Genomic DNA, 15,418 nt, shown 5'->3' with positions numbered 1-15,418 from the left:
TATAGCAGAGATTAAGGTGGCCCCAAAAATGCATAATATTGTTTTCAACTAAAAGAAAGATAAAATTTTTCAACAAATTTTTGATAGCGAAATTTACTTATTGTTGCTTTGTCGATAAATTAAACACTTTCACGTCAGCAGAATATCGAAATATGTATTTGAACAACAATGTCAGCTAGCTACATGTTGCTGCCGATTTCAAAATAACTAAGTAGCTGACTATACGGCGACAATTGTTGCTAGCGGCATTTGTAGCCGTGTACTGGGTTGCTGTATTTAATGCAATAGAACAAATCATGTACAAAGTCGCTTCTAAATAGGAATTCAACAAACTTAAATAATGTATTTTGCAAGGCAGAGGTTGACAGCTACGTTTTCTCTCCACCTTACGATATTTGTGTAGCGCTTACACTATCCCTTAATGCTGGTTTACACACGTCAAGTTTACTTGAGCAAGTCTTGAGTATATGTCACCTGACTATAATATTAATTTCAATACAATCAACAGTAACAGCAAAAATAACAGCCAGAAAATGGCAAGCAACATCAAAAATTAAGTTCAATTTATATATAAGTAAATATGTTTGTATATGAAACATAAATCGCTTTTTTTGGGGGGAGATTTTTTTGTACTAGGATTAACAAAAATACAATATAGGTACACTAGGTTTTTGTACTCAATCAGTGTTGCCGGGTATTACTAAAACAATAAACTAATTCTGACTTAAACAAGTAAGAGTCGTCTGTGGCAAACCTTATAAATATACACAGAGAAAACAGATTCGTAGTAGCAAACGATTTTGTAGCCAAATGAATATTGCGGTTGCACACATAGAATTTATTGACTCTATTAATAGAAAGTCAGTTGATAAAGAAGAATTTCGGTTGAAGCAACCAAGCTTTTGTTACCCATTCTAAACTTGTGTAGCCACAACTGTAAAATACGGTCACTAGGACAGAATCATTCGATTGGCATCAAATTCGGTTGCTACTACGATTCTGTTTTCTCTGTGTATCTTTCACCAAATGTGTTTTATGTTTATAAGTTTTACAATCAAAACATTTGCATTTTTACTCTAATTAAGGTTCATTTATTATGCAAAATAAGAAAAAATAAAAATACAGTTAAAATCTTTTATAGAATGGGGTGGTTAGTTTATTAACCACACCATTATTTTACAGAATGGGGTGGTTAGTTTATTAACCACCATGGCGGTTGGCATTCAAAACGATAATTTAAAAAAATTTAATTGTTTAGCAAAATGCCAATAGATGTCAATAAAAATATTTTAAATACTCTAGAAAAGGTGGTTAGAAAAGTGACCACTTTACCGCAAAGAGCTAAAAAAGAAAATTTGATGAAAAAAACAAATTGTGAGGAAGAAAAAATTTAAATGCATTTAATTTGATATAGATATTATCTATGAAAACTATGTTAAAGAAAGGCTAAAGGATAACCAAAAATTATCGTAAACACTAAACTGGCAACACTGAGCTTAATATATCCTTAGTCACACACTTGGTTACTACATCCTTACATACATAATATGTATGTTTGTATGATTACAACAAAACAGTGAAATAGAATCCAATCATGCGGATTTGTGATTTTCGTCAACAAAAAAAAAAAAACCTTTTTTGATATTTGTCTAATGAAGTGTATTAAAATGAACACACGTACAAATTACATAGCCACACAACCCAGCAGTTCTAGGAGACTATCCCGAACTGGTGATTTTACCTAGTATTTAGAGTGACAACTACTTACATAAATAGCTACATTACTAGTTATTTCAACACGTCCACATAATAAGTGTACTACTTTTTACCTTATAGCTGATCCGAAGTAATCAACGTATTGGACTGTTATAGACTTCCCAATAACCACTTCCTTGTAAACAAACCTTCATCCAACAACTCTAAAATAAATCATTTCTGGTGGGAAAACTTACTACTTTCTAAAGTGTAGTAGAAAACAAACGTTTAAAATGACTACACTTTAGGTTACTTAGAGACACTAAAGTGACAATTGACTTCGCATTAGTTTATATGGAATATCAGTATACTTAAGCAAAACGAAGTATAAAACATGTTTGTAAGAATTACTCACAAAAAAGTTCGACTCAAAATAAGCGATTACAGTGACTACACTCTAGATTACTAAGAGACACATAAGTGGCAATTGTCATCACTCTAGATTACATGGGATGTAGAAAGTAACCACACTTTCAAATGACCCAAAATATATAAAGTGAAGGAATCCAAGCAATCAGACATTAGTGACAATTTCTGTCTATAAAGGATACATTGACTACTTTCGTAACTGCTGGGTAGTCTCAAACATTTAATATTTGTGTTTGACACAGTTACTACTTATACATATATATTCACAATACTTATTATAAACATACATACTTATATTCCTACAATTAAGGGCTGACATCAATCTAACTAATATCAGTTTAAAATGCCACAAATTTGAAGATTTAATTGACAAAAAAAAAAGACTCCAGAAATGTTTTAAGGCCTGATTCAGAAATACGAATGGAAAACAATTTTAAAATTTTTCTATAGAAAAATTTTCAAAAATTATTTTAAAACTGAGTGATTTTCATACAAACATTTGAAAATTGTTTGCCAAACTTGTTTCGGAATCAGGTCTTTAGACTAGACCAGTCTCTTAATATCCCGATACAGTATACTACAATTGGTCAAAATCGGGAAAATATTTTTTACCCCGAATTTTTTTTCACCAAAAAATTTTTTTTCTTATAAAAAATGTTTGACATAAAATTTTTTTACTAATAAATTAAAAAAAATGTTAAAAAATTATTATTATGCTGGAATTTTAATTTTTTTTTACTGACAATTAAAATATTTTTTTTTTAAAAAAAATTTAAAAATTTTTTTTTTAATTTTAAAATATTTGAAATTTGTTCCCCATTAAAAAAAACAAATCCCGAAAATTTCACCATTAATTTTTTTAAATGTTGCTACTTCGACCCAAATGAAATGAGATAAAAGTTATCTGATTTTGAACAACTTGTCACCATTTGGCTTTTTTTCTTATAAAAAATTTTTGACATAAAAAAATTATTTTGAAAATTTTTTTTTAAGTTTTAAGCTGGAATTTAAAAAAAATTTAAAAATTCAAAAAAAAAATTTTACAGAAATTTTTTTTACTGACAAATTAAAATAATTTTTTTTAAAAAAAATTAAACATTTTTTTTTTAATTTTGTTTACCTAACATAGAAATTCATAAAAAAGCATGTTGCCTACATAATAACATTTTTATGAATGTAAATATCAGTGCTAGCCACAAGGTAAATTCTCAGCGAGTTGTTAAGTTTTCCCTAATTTATTTGACACGTAAAAAACATAAGTTAGACATGTTATATATCAGTGGATAGAGGATTTTGTCTACTTTTCAAAAATGTATATAACTTTTGACAATTAGAAAATTCATGGAATACTTTTTTGAAAAATATGACAAAAAATGCTTTTTATTGAATTTTGCATAGATACAAATTTTTAAAATTGAAATAAAATTTTTATTTATGAATATTTTTTAATGAAATTTTACAGTTATGTAGACTTTTCTATTTAAAATGGAAAAATAAAAACAAATTTCGAAATTTGTTATCAAGTATCCCGCAATTCCCAAAAAAATCTTGAAAAATCCCAAAAATAGGATTTTTTTGTTTTTTGGCTATAATATCAATAATAAGGGCAAGGTTATCGGAACCCTTTACAAGATAATTAAGAACCTTAAGAATAGGTTACTATATTTTGATATCGAGTATGCGATTTGAGAATTTTTTTCCTAATGTTGAATTTTACATAAAAAATAGTCATTTTTTGAATGGACCTGATCCCGTCGGTATCAAAAATTATAAATGTTTTTTTCATTTAAATATTTGGCGTAAAGTTAGCTTTTCAAAAAGTACAAATTCATTATACATCCTCTTAGAAATTTTTTAGATAACTTAAAAAGAATAAAAGTACTTTTTTCCCAAAAAAAAAAATTGCGAAAAATCGTCTTTTTTAATTTTTTTATATTCAAATGCATGTAACTTTGAACTCAGTCATGATTTTTAAACTCTTCTTTCTTTATTTGATATATAGATCTATTGTTAATCCTATAAAAGAATATTTGGAACCGCGGTCACCAAAAAAACTGGTAAAGGGTGGGTAAAAATGTTGAAAATTAAATTTTCAAATGCGAATATCTCCTAAGCTATAAGAGATAATTGATAGCTGTTTTATGTATTGTTGACGAGGAGATTCTGTATTTGTAATTTTTTTTTAAATCGGAACACAAACGAAGAAATAGGATCATTTTAAAATTGAACATACCCGAGGTGTCTTACTTTGGGAACCCCTGGTCCCGCTCCTGGTTAGGTCATGAAGTCCAAATTCTAAACTTAAACTCGACTACACTTCCACTTTGAGCATGTGAAATTTCATTCAATCGGCGTAAGGGTTTAGAAGTTACAGATTTATTTCCCTTTTTTTTATTCTCATACCACTGTGCAGCACTAGTTTAATTGAACTCAGTCCACATAAACTCCTGTACTTATATAGTAAATAGCTAACAACCCAGTTTTAAGTTTTCCCCAAAATTTATATTGTTTTTGTATAAATTTTGTTTCATTTTAATACAATTTAATGAATTCCAATATACCAGCATTACATAGATACTTATTTATGTATTGTATTTTCTTACAAGAACTTAATTAAAATAATCAATTGATCTCCTTTAATTTTGCAATTTAGCATAAAGAAGAATCGGAAAAAAAAACTCAAAAACAATTTAATGCATAAAGAAGCAAAAAAAAAAAACTGAAAAACAAATTAATAAGCTTGATGTGATTATGGAAATTTGTGCTCATTATGTATGACTGATGTATGCAAATGTTAAGATTATTGAAATGACGCATGTGGAAATTGATAAAAAAAAAAATTAAAAGAAAAACAATACTTAATGACGTATGTTGCATGTATTTTGAATACTTAATTTTGACATATATTTAGCGGGAAATATTTATTATTGCAATATAAAGCAAAAAGTAATATGAAATTGTTAAAATACTATTTTCCAAAAACGAAATTATAAATTTTTTTCACTAATAAATTTAAAAAATTAAAAACAGTTTTGAAATCAAAAAAAAATAAATTTTTTTTTAAATTTTGTTTACCCAAAAATATTTAAAATTTTTATTTATTTTGAAAAAAAAAATTCAAATTTTTATTTATTTTGAAAAAAAAAAAGTTTTTTTCAAATTTTGTTTCCCCAAAAATATTTAAAATTTTTATTTTAAAATATAGTTTGGTGAAGGATATATAAGATTCGGTTTTTAACAAAACTGTCTATTTCCTATTATTCTAACATTTTGTATTAAATCTAAAGTGGACTTAGCTCATTTGCTCACTAAGCTATCCATATCATTACTTTTGGAAGAAATTTTAAAAAATGTTTTCTAAAACTAAACAATTCTACATGTACCAAGCTTAATTTTGAGCTTTCAACTTTTTGCCACACTGGGCGTATACTTGTTGGAAAAATAATAAATAATAATCATACGCTATCGGATGTTTCGATTTTTTACTTTTTATATTTCTAAAACTAAACAATTACAAATGGCATCTTTTAAAAAACCAAGCTTCATTCATAAGGGTGTAATTGAAGTAATTTTTGTTCGAAAACTTTGAAACATCAAACAATCACTTTCACATGTTAGTTACACTGGGCGTATACTTGTTGTACAAATAATTAATATTAATTATACGTCATTGCATGTTTTTTATTTATTTATCATTCAAACCTTAAATAGTTGAAAATTTATTTCTTTTGCCAACAAAACTACAAAATACTATTATTTTAACGTAACTATTTCATGACCATCAACCACTACTACTACTCATTCACATTAAGAGCATTACAATCGAATCAACTTAAATCTTTATCTGCTACAGCTTCCTTTTCTTCATTCATACCAACTGCTCGTAAAAATCAATGAAAGAAAAAAATTAAATAAATTTCACAAGTTTGTGCCAAAATGTACATAAAAATTAAATAAAAAACTTCCGGTAGGAACAACACAAGTGATAAACTTTGTATTTGTTTGTCATTTCACTTAAAGTATTAGTAACCGGCACATAAATACAAACACCAAGAGGAAAAAAAGATTTATTTTTTATTTGTGCTCGCTTAACAATATCAAGGTTAGAAAAACAAAAGAAAATACAAATAAATCAATTCAAATAGATAAGGAAATAAAGTCTAATATGTATATATTAAAAAAAAAATAAGAAAAACAAAAGAAAAGTACAAACAACATTGCAGGGGATAAGCAGACATTTGTTGAAATCATTCAAAAGAAGGCTAAGCAAAAAATCTAAAGATAAACGTATAACGTTGATAAAATGTTTGAATAAATTTCACTTAGTTAAACGTTTAAATTGAAAATTTAACAAAAATTTAAACAGGAGATTACCCAATTTTTCCTTAAACTAGTTAATATTGTTCAGTTTCAAGGAAATTTTAAAAAATACTGTTTTTGTTGAGGAACTAAAAGTTAAAAAAACAGTCTTTCACTTAAATTATAATTCTAAACTACCAACTCTATTCGCCGAAATAATTTCCCTTAATATTAAAAAAACTAATCTTTCTATATATTTCTTTTTTTTAATTATACTACAACTGTGCTGTCAAAAACCCACAATCATTTAATCAAAAACCTCAATTTTGAAAGTATATTTATGTGTGTTAAAAACTGTATGAATAAATATACATATATGAGTATTTTTTTAATTTTATTTATCTTCCTTTGAAATTTGAAATACCAAAACAAATATTTTTATTTCATCACTACTGAAAAATACCCAACACATTTATATACAAATTAATTTATCATACATTGCACAAAAATACAAAATCAATCAACAATCATAAAGTAAAATAACATTTTAAATATTTAATAAATAACACTGTGCTACAAAATAAAAATAAAAACTATTCAATAATCCCGCTGCTTTCATCCACAGAATAAAATTATAAATGTTATTAAATAATTAATATAATTTGTTGATGATCAACTGAAATTATTCACAATCTTTATAACCTACACCACCATACAAGCAGAGAAAAAACATGGTTGTGGTAAACATAATCTATCAACATCATATTATGATAAGATTTATGATAAAAATAATCATATGCAGATACCACTACGTGATAACAGTAAAAAAAAGACCCGTGTGTCCCAGTTTTATCCAAAGTCATGCAATTTTTTTATGAGCCCCCAAAGTTTTTTTTTTGGAAAAAAGTGATAATTTTCTCTGGCTCATATCTTGCAAACATTTCGGAATTTTTATTTACTCTCTGAGGCAAAGTTATAGAACAAAAATTGTGAACATAAAAAATCAAAAAAACTTCATCTTCAAGATCAAAATCGCAAAAAACTTAAAAAAATCGATTTTTTTTACATTTTTTCCCCTAATCAGGTCCATAGGTAGCAAACCGTTCAAAATTCAAGGAAACAATCAACTACAAAAATTTACCCAAGATCTCAATAAACAACTTTCTAGAACATATGAACTTCCTAGGAATAATTCTTAACACCGTTTAGGTAGGTCAATATAAGTTAGTAGGAAAAAACTAAAAAACTACTAAATTGTTATAAATTAAAGCATACTTTTAGGCGGCTTTAAAAAAATTTATTTCGAATTTCTTTTTGCGATTTTGATCTTGAAGATGAAGTTTTTTTGATTTTATATGTTCACAATTTTTGTTAATTATGACAAGGGCTACAACTATGCCTCAGAGGGTAAATCAAAATTCCGAAAAATGACACCGAGGCCCCAAAAGTGCATGACTTTGGAAGACACGGGTCTTTTTTTCTTGGCCTTTTATCTTGTAGTGGTGTCTTTTTTTTTGGTCTTTTATCACGTAGTGGTGTCCGTATATAGTTATATTTCCAAGACTCAAAAAATTACACACAGTGTTGTAGTCCAAACATATTATGATCATTATTAGTCTCAAAAAATATCATATTATAATCAAATATAGTCATAACATCATTGTCATATGTAATCATAATATGACCCAATTATCATCATATTATGATACAATGAAATCATATCATAAGTTAAGTTTATTTGAGACTTTTAAATATTCATACATATTATAGGTATAATGGATCTGAATATAAGAAAACTTAAAATTATAATGTGTTGTTTTAATACAATATATTGTTTCACAGCAACAAACTTGTCCGATTAAGAAAAAAATTTATTTATAATAGAGTGTGGTGCTTGCTCCCAGCACAACATAATTTGAAAATTTAATTAATGGTGTACTTAAAACTAAACTTAAAGCTAAAGTAAAAAAAAAAAAAATTATTTATGGGAATAGAAAATTTTCTTTTAATATGTTTTAGTTTTAAGATATTTTGTTTATTGTTATTCGCTTTAGAAAATTTAAAGATATTATACAAATAAACATAAAGATCGAATGAGAATTGCAGACACTCAAAACTTACTTGTAAAAATATCATAGCTTAGACAAACACAAAGAATCAAAAATGGTCAAAATAAAATTACAATGTGCCATTAAGGGTTAATTTCCATTTTTGTGCTGTTATTATAAATACTAGACTTCATGTTATATTTTTCTTAAGTTTCATCAAAATCGTCCCAAAAATATATAAAATGTTGCTATTTTTCCATTAGAGATTCCAAATATTGAAAAATTTTACCTTTGACTTTCACGATTTAATGTTTAACATTTTCCAATTTTAGTAAAACTTTCAGAGTATATTTAGAATTATCTGAGGTATAATATTCTGAATAGGTTTTACTTAAAATTCATAGCATTAAGGAAATTGAGGTTATTCGTCAAAATATGGCCAAATAATTTGTTTTTGTAGATATAGATATACTTTTGTCACATTTTTATTCCTTATTATATCTCAATAAATCCCACATGAGATAATCAACAACATTTGAAATTTGTTGAACAAAATTATTAAAAAATTTAAAATGGAGTTTTGAAACTGCAGTTAAAAAAATTATTTTTTTTTGGTCATGCCTGCGAATAGCTTAACGGTATCCTACAAATACAAAAACTCATATACAAGTAAATATGGATATATTTTAAGTCAGAATTAGATTTTATTTAAATATTTCTCAAAATATGTAAATTTTGTTCCTATATTTCTTGTTCTAGTGGCCTGAGATACGTTAATGGCCTGGAGAATTTTAAATAACTTTTACATTTTTTAACACATTTTTCTCTTTTATATCTCATTAGAACGATAATTACGTACACATTTCAATTCTTTCAAATTAAATTGCAAAAGTAATTTGTTAATGGCTACATTTGTTCCCCTTGTAAATGCAACTTAAAACTTTAGCGGGCTTGCGGAACGTCTTAAACCCAACCGTTTTATCTAAAATTTTTTGAGGATGATGTTTTTACCAAAATTCACCAAACTGGGGGGTGAGGCTGAGAAAAATCTAACTTTTTTTTATTAAGGGCCACCCCTTTATAAAATCACTTTCGCAAAAAAAAAGTAAAAAACTGTATGTCTTGAGTTACAAAATATTTATTTTGATAGAAATCCCACTCGCATACCACTAACCGACCAAAAACCTCTTAAAGGAATGAACATAAGCATTCTTTTGAGCAAAAACAAATTAAGATTTTGCAAAAAAAAGTCAAAAATGTTATGTTTTTAGTTACAAAACATTTATTTTGATAGATATCACACTCGCATCCCACTAAACGGCAAAATATGTCTTTAAGGAAAATATCTATGCTTGCTTTTGAGCAAAAAATAAGACCATTTTGGAAAAAAAAAAATAAACAAAAAAATTTTAGATTTTGAAAAAAAAAATCAAAAAATTTATATTTTGTGTCGCATCCCACTAAGCGACCAAATAGGTCTTCAAGGAAAATATCTAAATTTACCTAGCACTGTTATTTACATTCATAAAAATGTTATTATGTAGGCAACATGCTTTTTTATGAATTTCTATGTTAGGTAAATTCTCAGCGAGTTGTTAAGTTTTCCCTAATTAATTTGCCACGTCAAAAAGACAATGTAGACATATTATATATCAATGGATAGGAAATTTTGTCTACTTTTCTAAAATGTATATAACTTTTGACAATTAAAAAATTCATAGAATACTTTTTTGAAAAATATGACAAAAAATGCTTTTTATTGAATTTGGCATAGATACAAATTTTGCAAATTGAAATAAAATTTTTATTTATGAATATTTTTTAATGAAATTTCACATTTATGTAGATTTTTCTATTTAAAATGGAAAAATAAAAACAAATTTTGAAATTTGTTAGCAAGTATCCCGCAATTCCCAAAAAAATCTTGAAAAATCCCAAAAATGGGATTTTCGTTTTTTGGCTCTAATATCCATAATATGGGTGGGGTTATCGGAACCCTTTACAAGATAATTAAGAACTTATTGGGCCATCTAAACTAGGTTACTATATTTTGATTTCGAGTATGCGATTTGAGAATTTTTTCCCTAAAGTTGAATTTTACATAAAAAAATAGGCATTTTTTGAATGGACCTGATCCCGTCGGTATCAAAAATTATAAATGTTTTTTTCATTTAAAATATTTAGCGTAAAGTTAGCTTTTCAAAAAGTATAAACTCATTATACATCCTCTTAGAAAATTTTTAGATAACTTAAAAAGAATAAAAGTACTTTTTTCCCAAAAAAATTGCAAAAAATCGCTTTTTTAATTTTTTTATATTCAAATGCATGTAACTTCGGACTCAGTCATGATTTTTAAAATTGATACAATCGGAGAATATTTGGAACCGCGGTCACCAAAAACCTGGTGAAGGATGGGTAAAAATGTTTAAAATTCAATTTTCAAATGCGTATTTTTCTTTAAATCGGAATACAAACGAAGAAATAGAATCATTTTAAAAATTGAACATACCCGAGGTGTCCTACTTTGGGAACCCCTGGTCCCGCTCCTGGTGGGTCATGAGGTCCAAATTCAAAACTTAAACTCGACTACACTTCCTCTTTGCGCATGAAAAATTTCATTCAAATCGGCGTAAGGGTTTAGAAGTTACAGATTTATTTCCCTATTTTTTTATTCTCATACCACTGTGCGTGGTACAAATTTCATCCTGATTGGAAGACATCGAAAAAAAGTTTTTAAAGAAATTTCTCATAATAATTACACCATTAATAATACAAAACTACGGAATTAATAACCAAAATAATTATAAGAAAATATTTTTTTTTTTAAATTTCCAAAAAAAATCGTTCGGAAAAGGCTTTGGAATTTAATTTGATCATAATCATGTAGTTTTACAATATCTATAGTTTCATTTATATATATTTCTTTCAACAGTATTTTGGACTTCCATGATAATATGGGTTAAATGTGTTTCAGTAAAAAAGCTATTTTAGATGACGGAGAATTATTTTAGATCTTGGGAAATACTTTCTGGAATATCAGAGTTAAAAAGGCATTCAAATCGGTTCATAACTGGCCTATAAATACTTTTTCTCTTCTTTGTAGCTCCGTGTTATCACAATTCAAGCAAGAAAAATAATTTATTTTTTTTTACTAACTGCTGAAATAGTAGTATATTTTGTGCATTCAAAAATTAAATGGATTTAATTTGTTTATTAAACCTGTCAAAATTACTTACTTTTGAACAAAGCAAGTATTTATATGCAGTTTTGCATTATAAATAAAACAGAACAACATAAAAATCAATAAATGGAAAAGTAAGAGTAATTACTTTATTTTATTTTTGAAAACAAAAATGTGTAAAAAACTGTCAAAAACTGTTCAGAAATTTTGTTGCAAATTTACAGGTAGATCATGTTGCATAAAAAATGAAAATTAAATTTTTATGTAAAACAATTAGGCTGTGTCGAATCTTAAATGCACTTCACTTAAAAATAGTAGTAATACTATATAGAACGGAACTGATTCGTTTAAAGCGACCAGTCCAGACATGAAACCGTAATATTCCATAATGACAATTTTCGGCCACATGTTGCAATATCTGTTTAAAACTATTTAGAAAGAAGTGGTTGGCTAGTTTTGCCTCATCCACCTTATAGTCGAGACCTTGCCCCGTTCGATTACTATTTGTTTCGATCGATAGGCTTCACTTAAGAACAGAGTAACCGAAATTGGCCTGATTCGTTCTTGGTCTCAAAGATAAGCAATTGTTTGGGCGCGGAATCCATATGTTGCCAGAAAATTGGAAAAAAGTTATAGCTAATTATGGTCAATACTTTGAATCAATTTATATTGTAAAAATGTCCAGAAAAAAAGCTAGATAACAAATTGAATATTTATTCTGAATTTATTATTCAACTAATACAAAAGTCTTAGTAACACACGTTTTTAACGACTTTGCTGAAACTTGTTATTAATATAACTACATATTTAAAAAACATTTAATTTTTCCAAAAATTTTATTTAAATTTAAATTAAAAAAACCAAACTAATGCCTTCATACTTTCGAGCCACCAACCAAAAAACTTTTTTAATTAAGCATAAATATAGAAACTATACGTAACCAAAAAAAAATTATATATAAATTAAAATGGCACTAATAACTTTATCACGAAATAAACATGCAGTATGCATATTTTGACTAAAATGCAAAAACAAATTATAACACAAACTTTTAAAGTTTTTCTGGTGCTGCTAAGAAATTATGATGATTTGTGAATTGCATTTATTAAATGAAACGTACGCTTGTCTTCCATTTACATACACAGCCAGCACAACCAAAAACCAGAATGCAATTTTCTGGCAGAAAATTATAAACATTTTTGAATTTCACAAAACCCTGATGTTTTCTATGAAAAGAAATTTATATATTGTTGCTTTAGTGTAAAGAAAAAATTTGGTTGAAAGAAGAAAACGAAAAAGAAAAACACAAAACTGCCAGAACAAAACTTATAAATTGCTTATAGCATATAAACAGCAACACATGAAATACACTGAAAATTATATCTCTGATTGTACATATCGCTCACTCACACTTGTCATAAGATACAAGTAGTTTTCAAAATAGTTTTTTCAGTTTTTTTCTTTCTTTTTTTTCATTTCCTCTAACACAACACCAGACTGTCAGCCAGCCAGCCAGCATAAGCAACAAACTGTACGAGTAGCAGCAGCAGCTATAGAAAGAGCAAGAAATAAACCCGAAAAACACTAAGGAAAAATAGCAGCAAATTTAGGTCATATTGAAAAAAGAAATAGTTTTTAGTTTCATCTATAATTTTTCTTTTTCTCATTTCTTTTTTATTTTTCTTTTCTTTTTTTGACGAACAAAAAATATCATTCTTAAAAGTTTAAAATTTGAGAGTTTGTAGCAGCGCAAACTTACCAACAAATTTTGTATTAAAAACTTTGTCGCAAGTGGAAAAAAGTATTAAAAAAGTAACAACGAAAAGCACACATCAAATGCAACTAGTTGGAAAACTTATGAAAAAATATTATTTAAATTCTTTTTTTTCCTTTAAGTCTTGAACAAAACTGTTAAAATAATTTTTTCAGGATGTCGTAATATGGTTTTTATCAAATTATTTTTAGGGTTTTATTTCATTTATTTTTAATTTATTTTATTTTCTTTATTTGTTTTTTTTAATAATTTTTATTAACTTTTTTATAAATTTATGTATATTTTTTGTTACATTTTATACTTTTTTATTTTCTGTATATGAATTTTAACTTTTCATTTTTCAACTCAAATTTCTTTTAATAAATATTCCATTCGAATTTAATTTTCGTTGCGGCTCTTTTATAAGATTCGTGTAGATTTTTGTTCAATTTAAAAAAACCGACTGATTCAGAAATTTATTTTTAAGAAAATTTGCTTTAAAAAGCATGTAGCGCGCGTGTGAAAAATCTAAAACAAAAAAAAAACCCCGAACATTTAACAAAAAAATCGTTTAAACGTCAGACTACACACGAAATAAATGAAAATGTTCTTTCTTTATTTTGTTTCATATGAGTATCGCTCTCTTTATAGTGAGTGTGTTAAAAGTTTAGAGGCAAGAGAAACAGAGAGAGAGATTTGTTGGAAAAACTAAAACAAACAGCCGATCGTTCACTTAATGCAAAACCGTCATAACTCAAATATAAAAAGTAAGAATTTTATATTCGGAATGTAAATTTCAGAAATGTAAATTTAGGAAATTTCAAATTTTTTTTTTAAAAAATTTAAAATTTTTTTTTTTAATTTCCATTTTTGTGCTGTTATTATAAATACTAGACTTCTTGTTATATTTTTCTTAAGTTTCATCAAAATCGGCCCAAAAATATATAACATTTCGCTATCTTTCCATTAGAAATTCCAAATATTGAAAAATTTGACCTTGACCTTCACGATTTAAGGTTTAACGTTTTAAAATTTTAGCAAAACTTTAAAATTATCTGGACTATAATGTTCTGAATAAGTGCTACCTGAAATTCATAATCATAAGGAAGTAGAGCTCATTCGCCAAAATATGGCCCAATAATTTGTTTTTCTCGAAAATTTCAAAATTTAAATCGCAGGTATGGAAAAATTATAGAAGATATTTTCATATTTTTATTCTCTTTATATTCTCAATAAATCCCAAATGAGATAATCAAAAACTTCTGAAATTTGTTTAAAAACATTTTTAAAAATTTGAAAATGGAGTTTTGAAACTGCAGTTAAAAAAATTTAATTTTTTTGGTCATACCTGCGAATAGGTTAACGGTATCCTACGAAGCCAAAAACTCATATACAAGTAAATATAGATATATTTTAAGTAAAAATGAGCTTTTATTTTAATATTTCTCAAAATATGTTAATTTTGTTCCTACATTTCTTGTTCTAGTGGCCTGAGATACAGTGCTCGACAAAAGTCTACCTACGACCATGATTTTCGTAACTCGCGGACTTCTAAACCATAATAAGTAAAAATAATGATGCAGTTTTATTTCAAATGCATTTTTAGTAATATAATAAAAAAAATATCGCTAAATTTATAATTAATTTAACTTTTATTCACAAAAAATTCTGTACACTAAATTTTTCAGCGAATACAAATTTTCATTAAATTCAATATTTCGTTGGGCCACCACGGGCATCTACCACGTCTGGGCATCGAAGCAACTAATTTTTCCAGTTCTGCGGACGTTATATTTTGCCATTCTTCTGGAAGGTTCTCCTTTAAAATTGGTGCACAAGTAATAAGATGTTTTCGGATCATCCGTTGTAGAATTTCCCACACGTGCTCAATAACATTTAAGTCCGGGCTTTGAGGTGGTGTGTACAATTGTCATGGGGCATGGTAGAGTAGCCAATCTTTGACAATTTGAGACCAATGTTTCGGATCGTTATCTTGCTGAAAAATTCAACTTT

General features: G+C 26.8%; 1 protein-coding gene across 6 annotated transcripts in view; it reads right to left on the bottom strand.

Moving 5' to 3' along the window:
- tn (thin) overlaps positions 1-15,418 on the bottom strand; it is a 167,231-nt gene that overhangs the window by 101,616 nt on the left and 50,197 nt on the right. For 5 of the 6 annotated variants that reach the window (XM_065511545.1, XM_065511547.1, XM_065511548.1 and 2 more), the window contains exon 1: positions 13,412-13,568. The exons of the other annotated variant lie outside the window; for it this stretch is intronic. The gene's annotated coding sequence lies outside the window, so the exon portion shown is untranslated. Of the gene's footprint in view, positions 1-13,411; positions 13,569-15,418 lie in introns of those variants that run through there. 6 annotated transcript variants of the gene reach the window in all.

The sequence above is a fragment of the Calliphora vicina genome, chromosome 5 (genome assembly GCF_958450345.1).
Source record: "Calliphora vicina chromosome 5, idCalVici1.1, whole genome shotgun sequence".
Taxonomy (NCBI): Eukaryota; Metazoa; Arthropoda; class Insecta; order Diptera; family Calliphoridae; genus Calliphora; species Calliphora vicina.
This window is presented reverse-complemented; position numbering and strand designations above follow the sequence as displayed.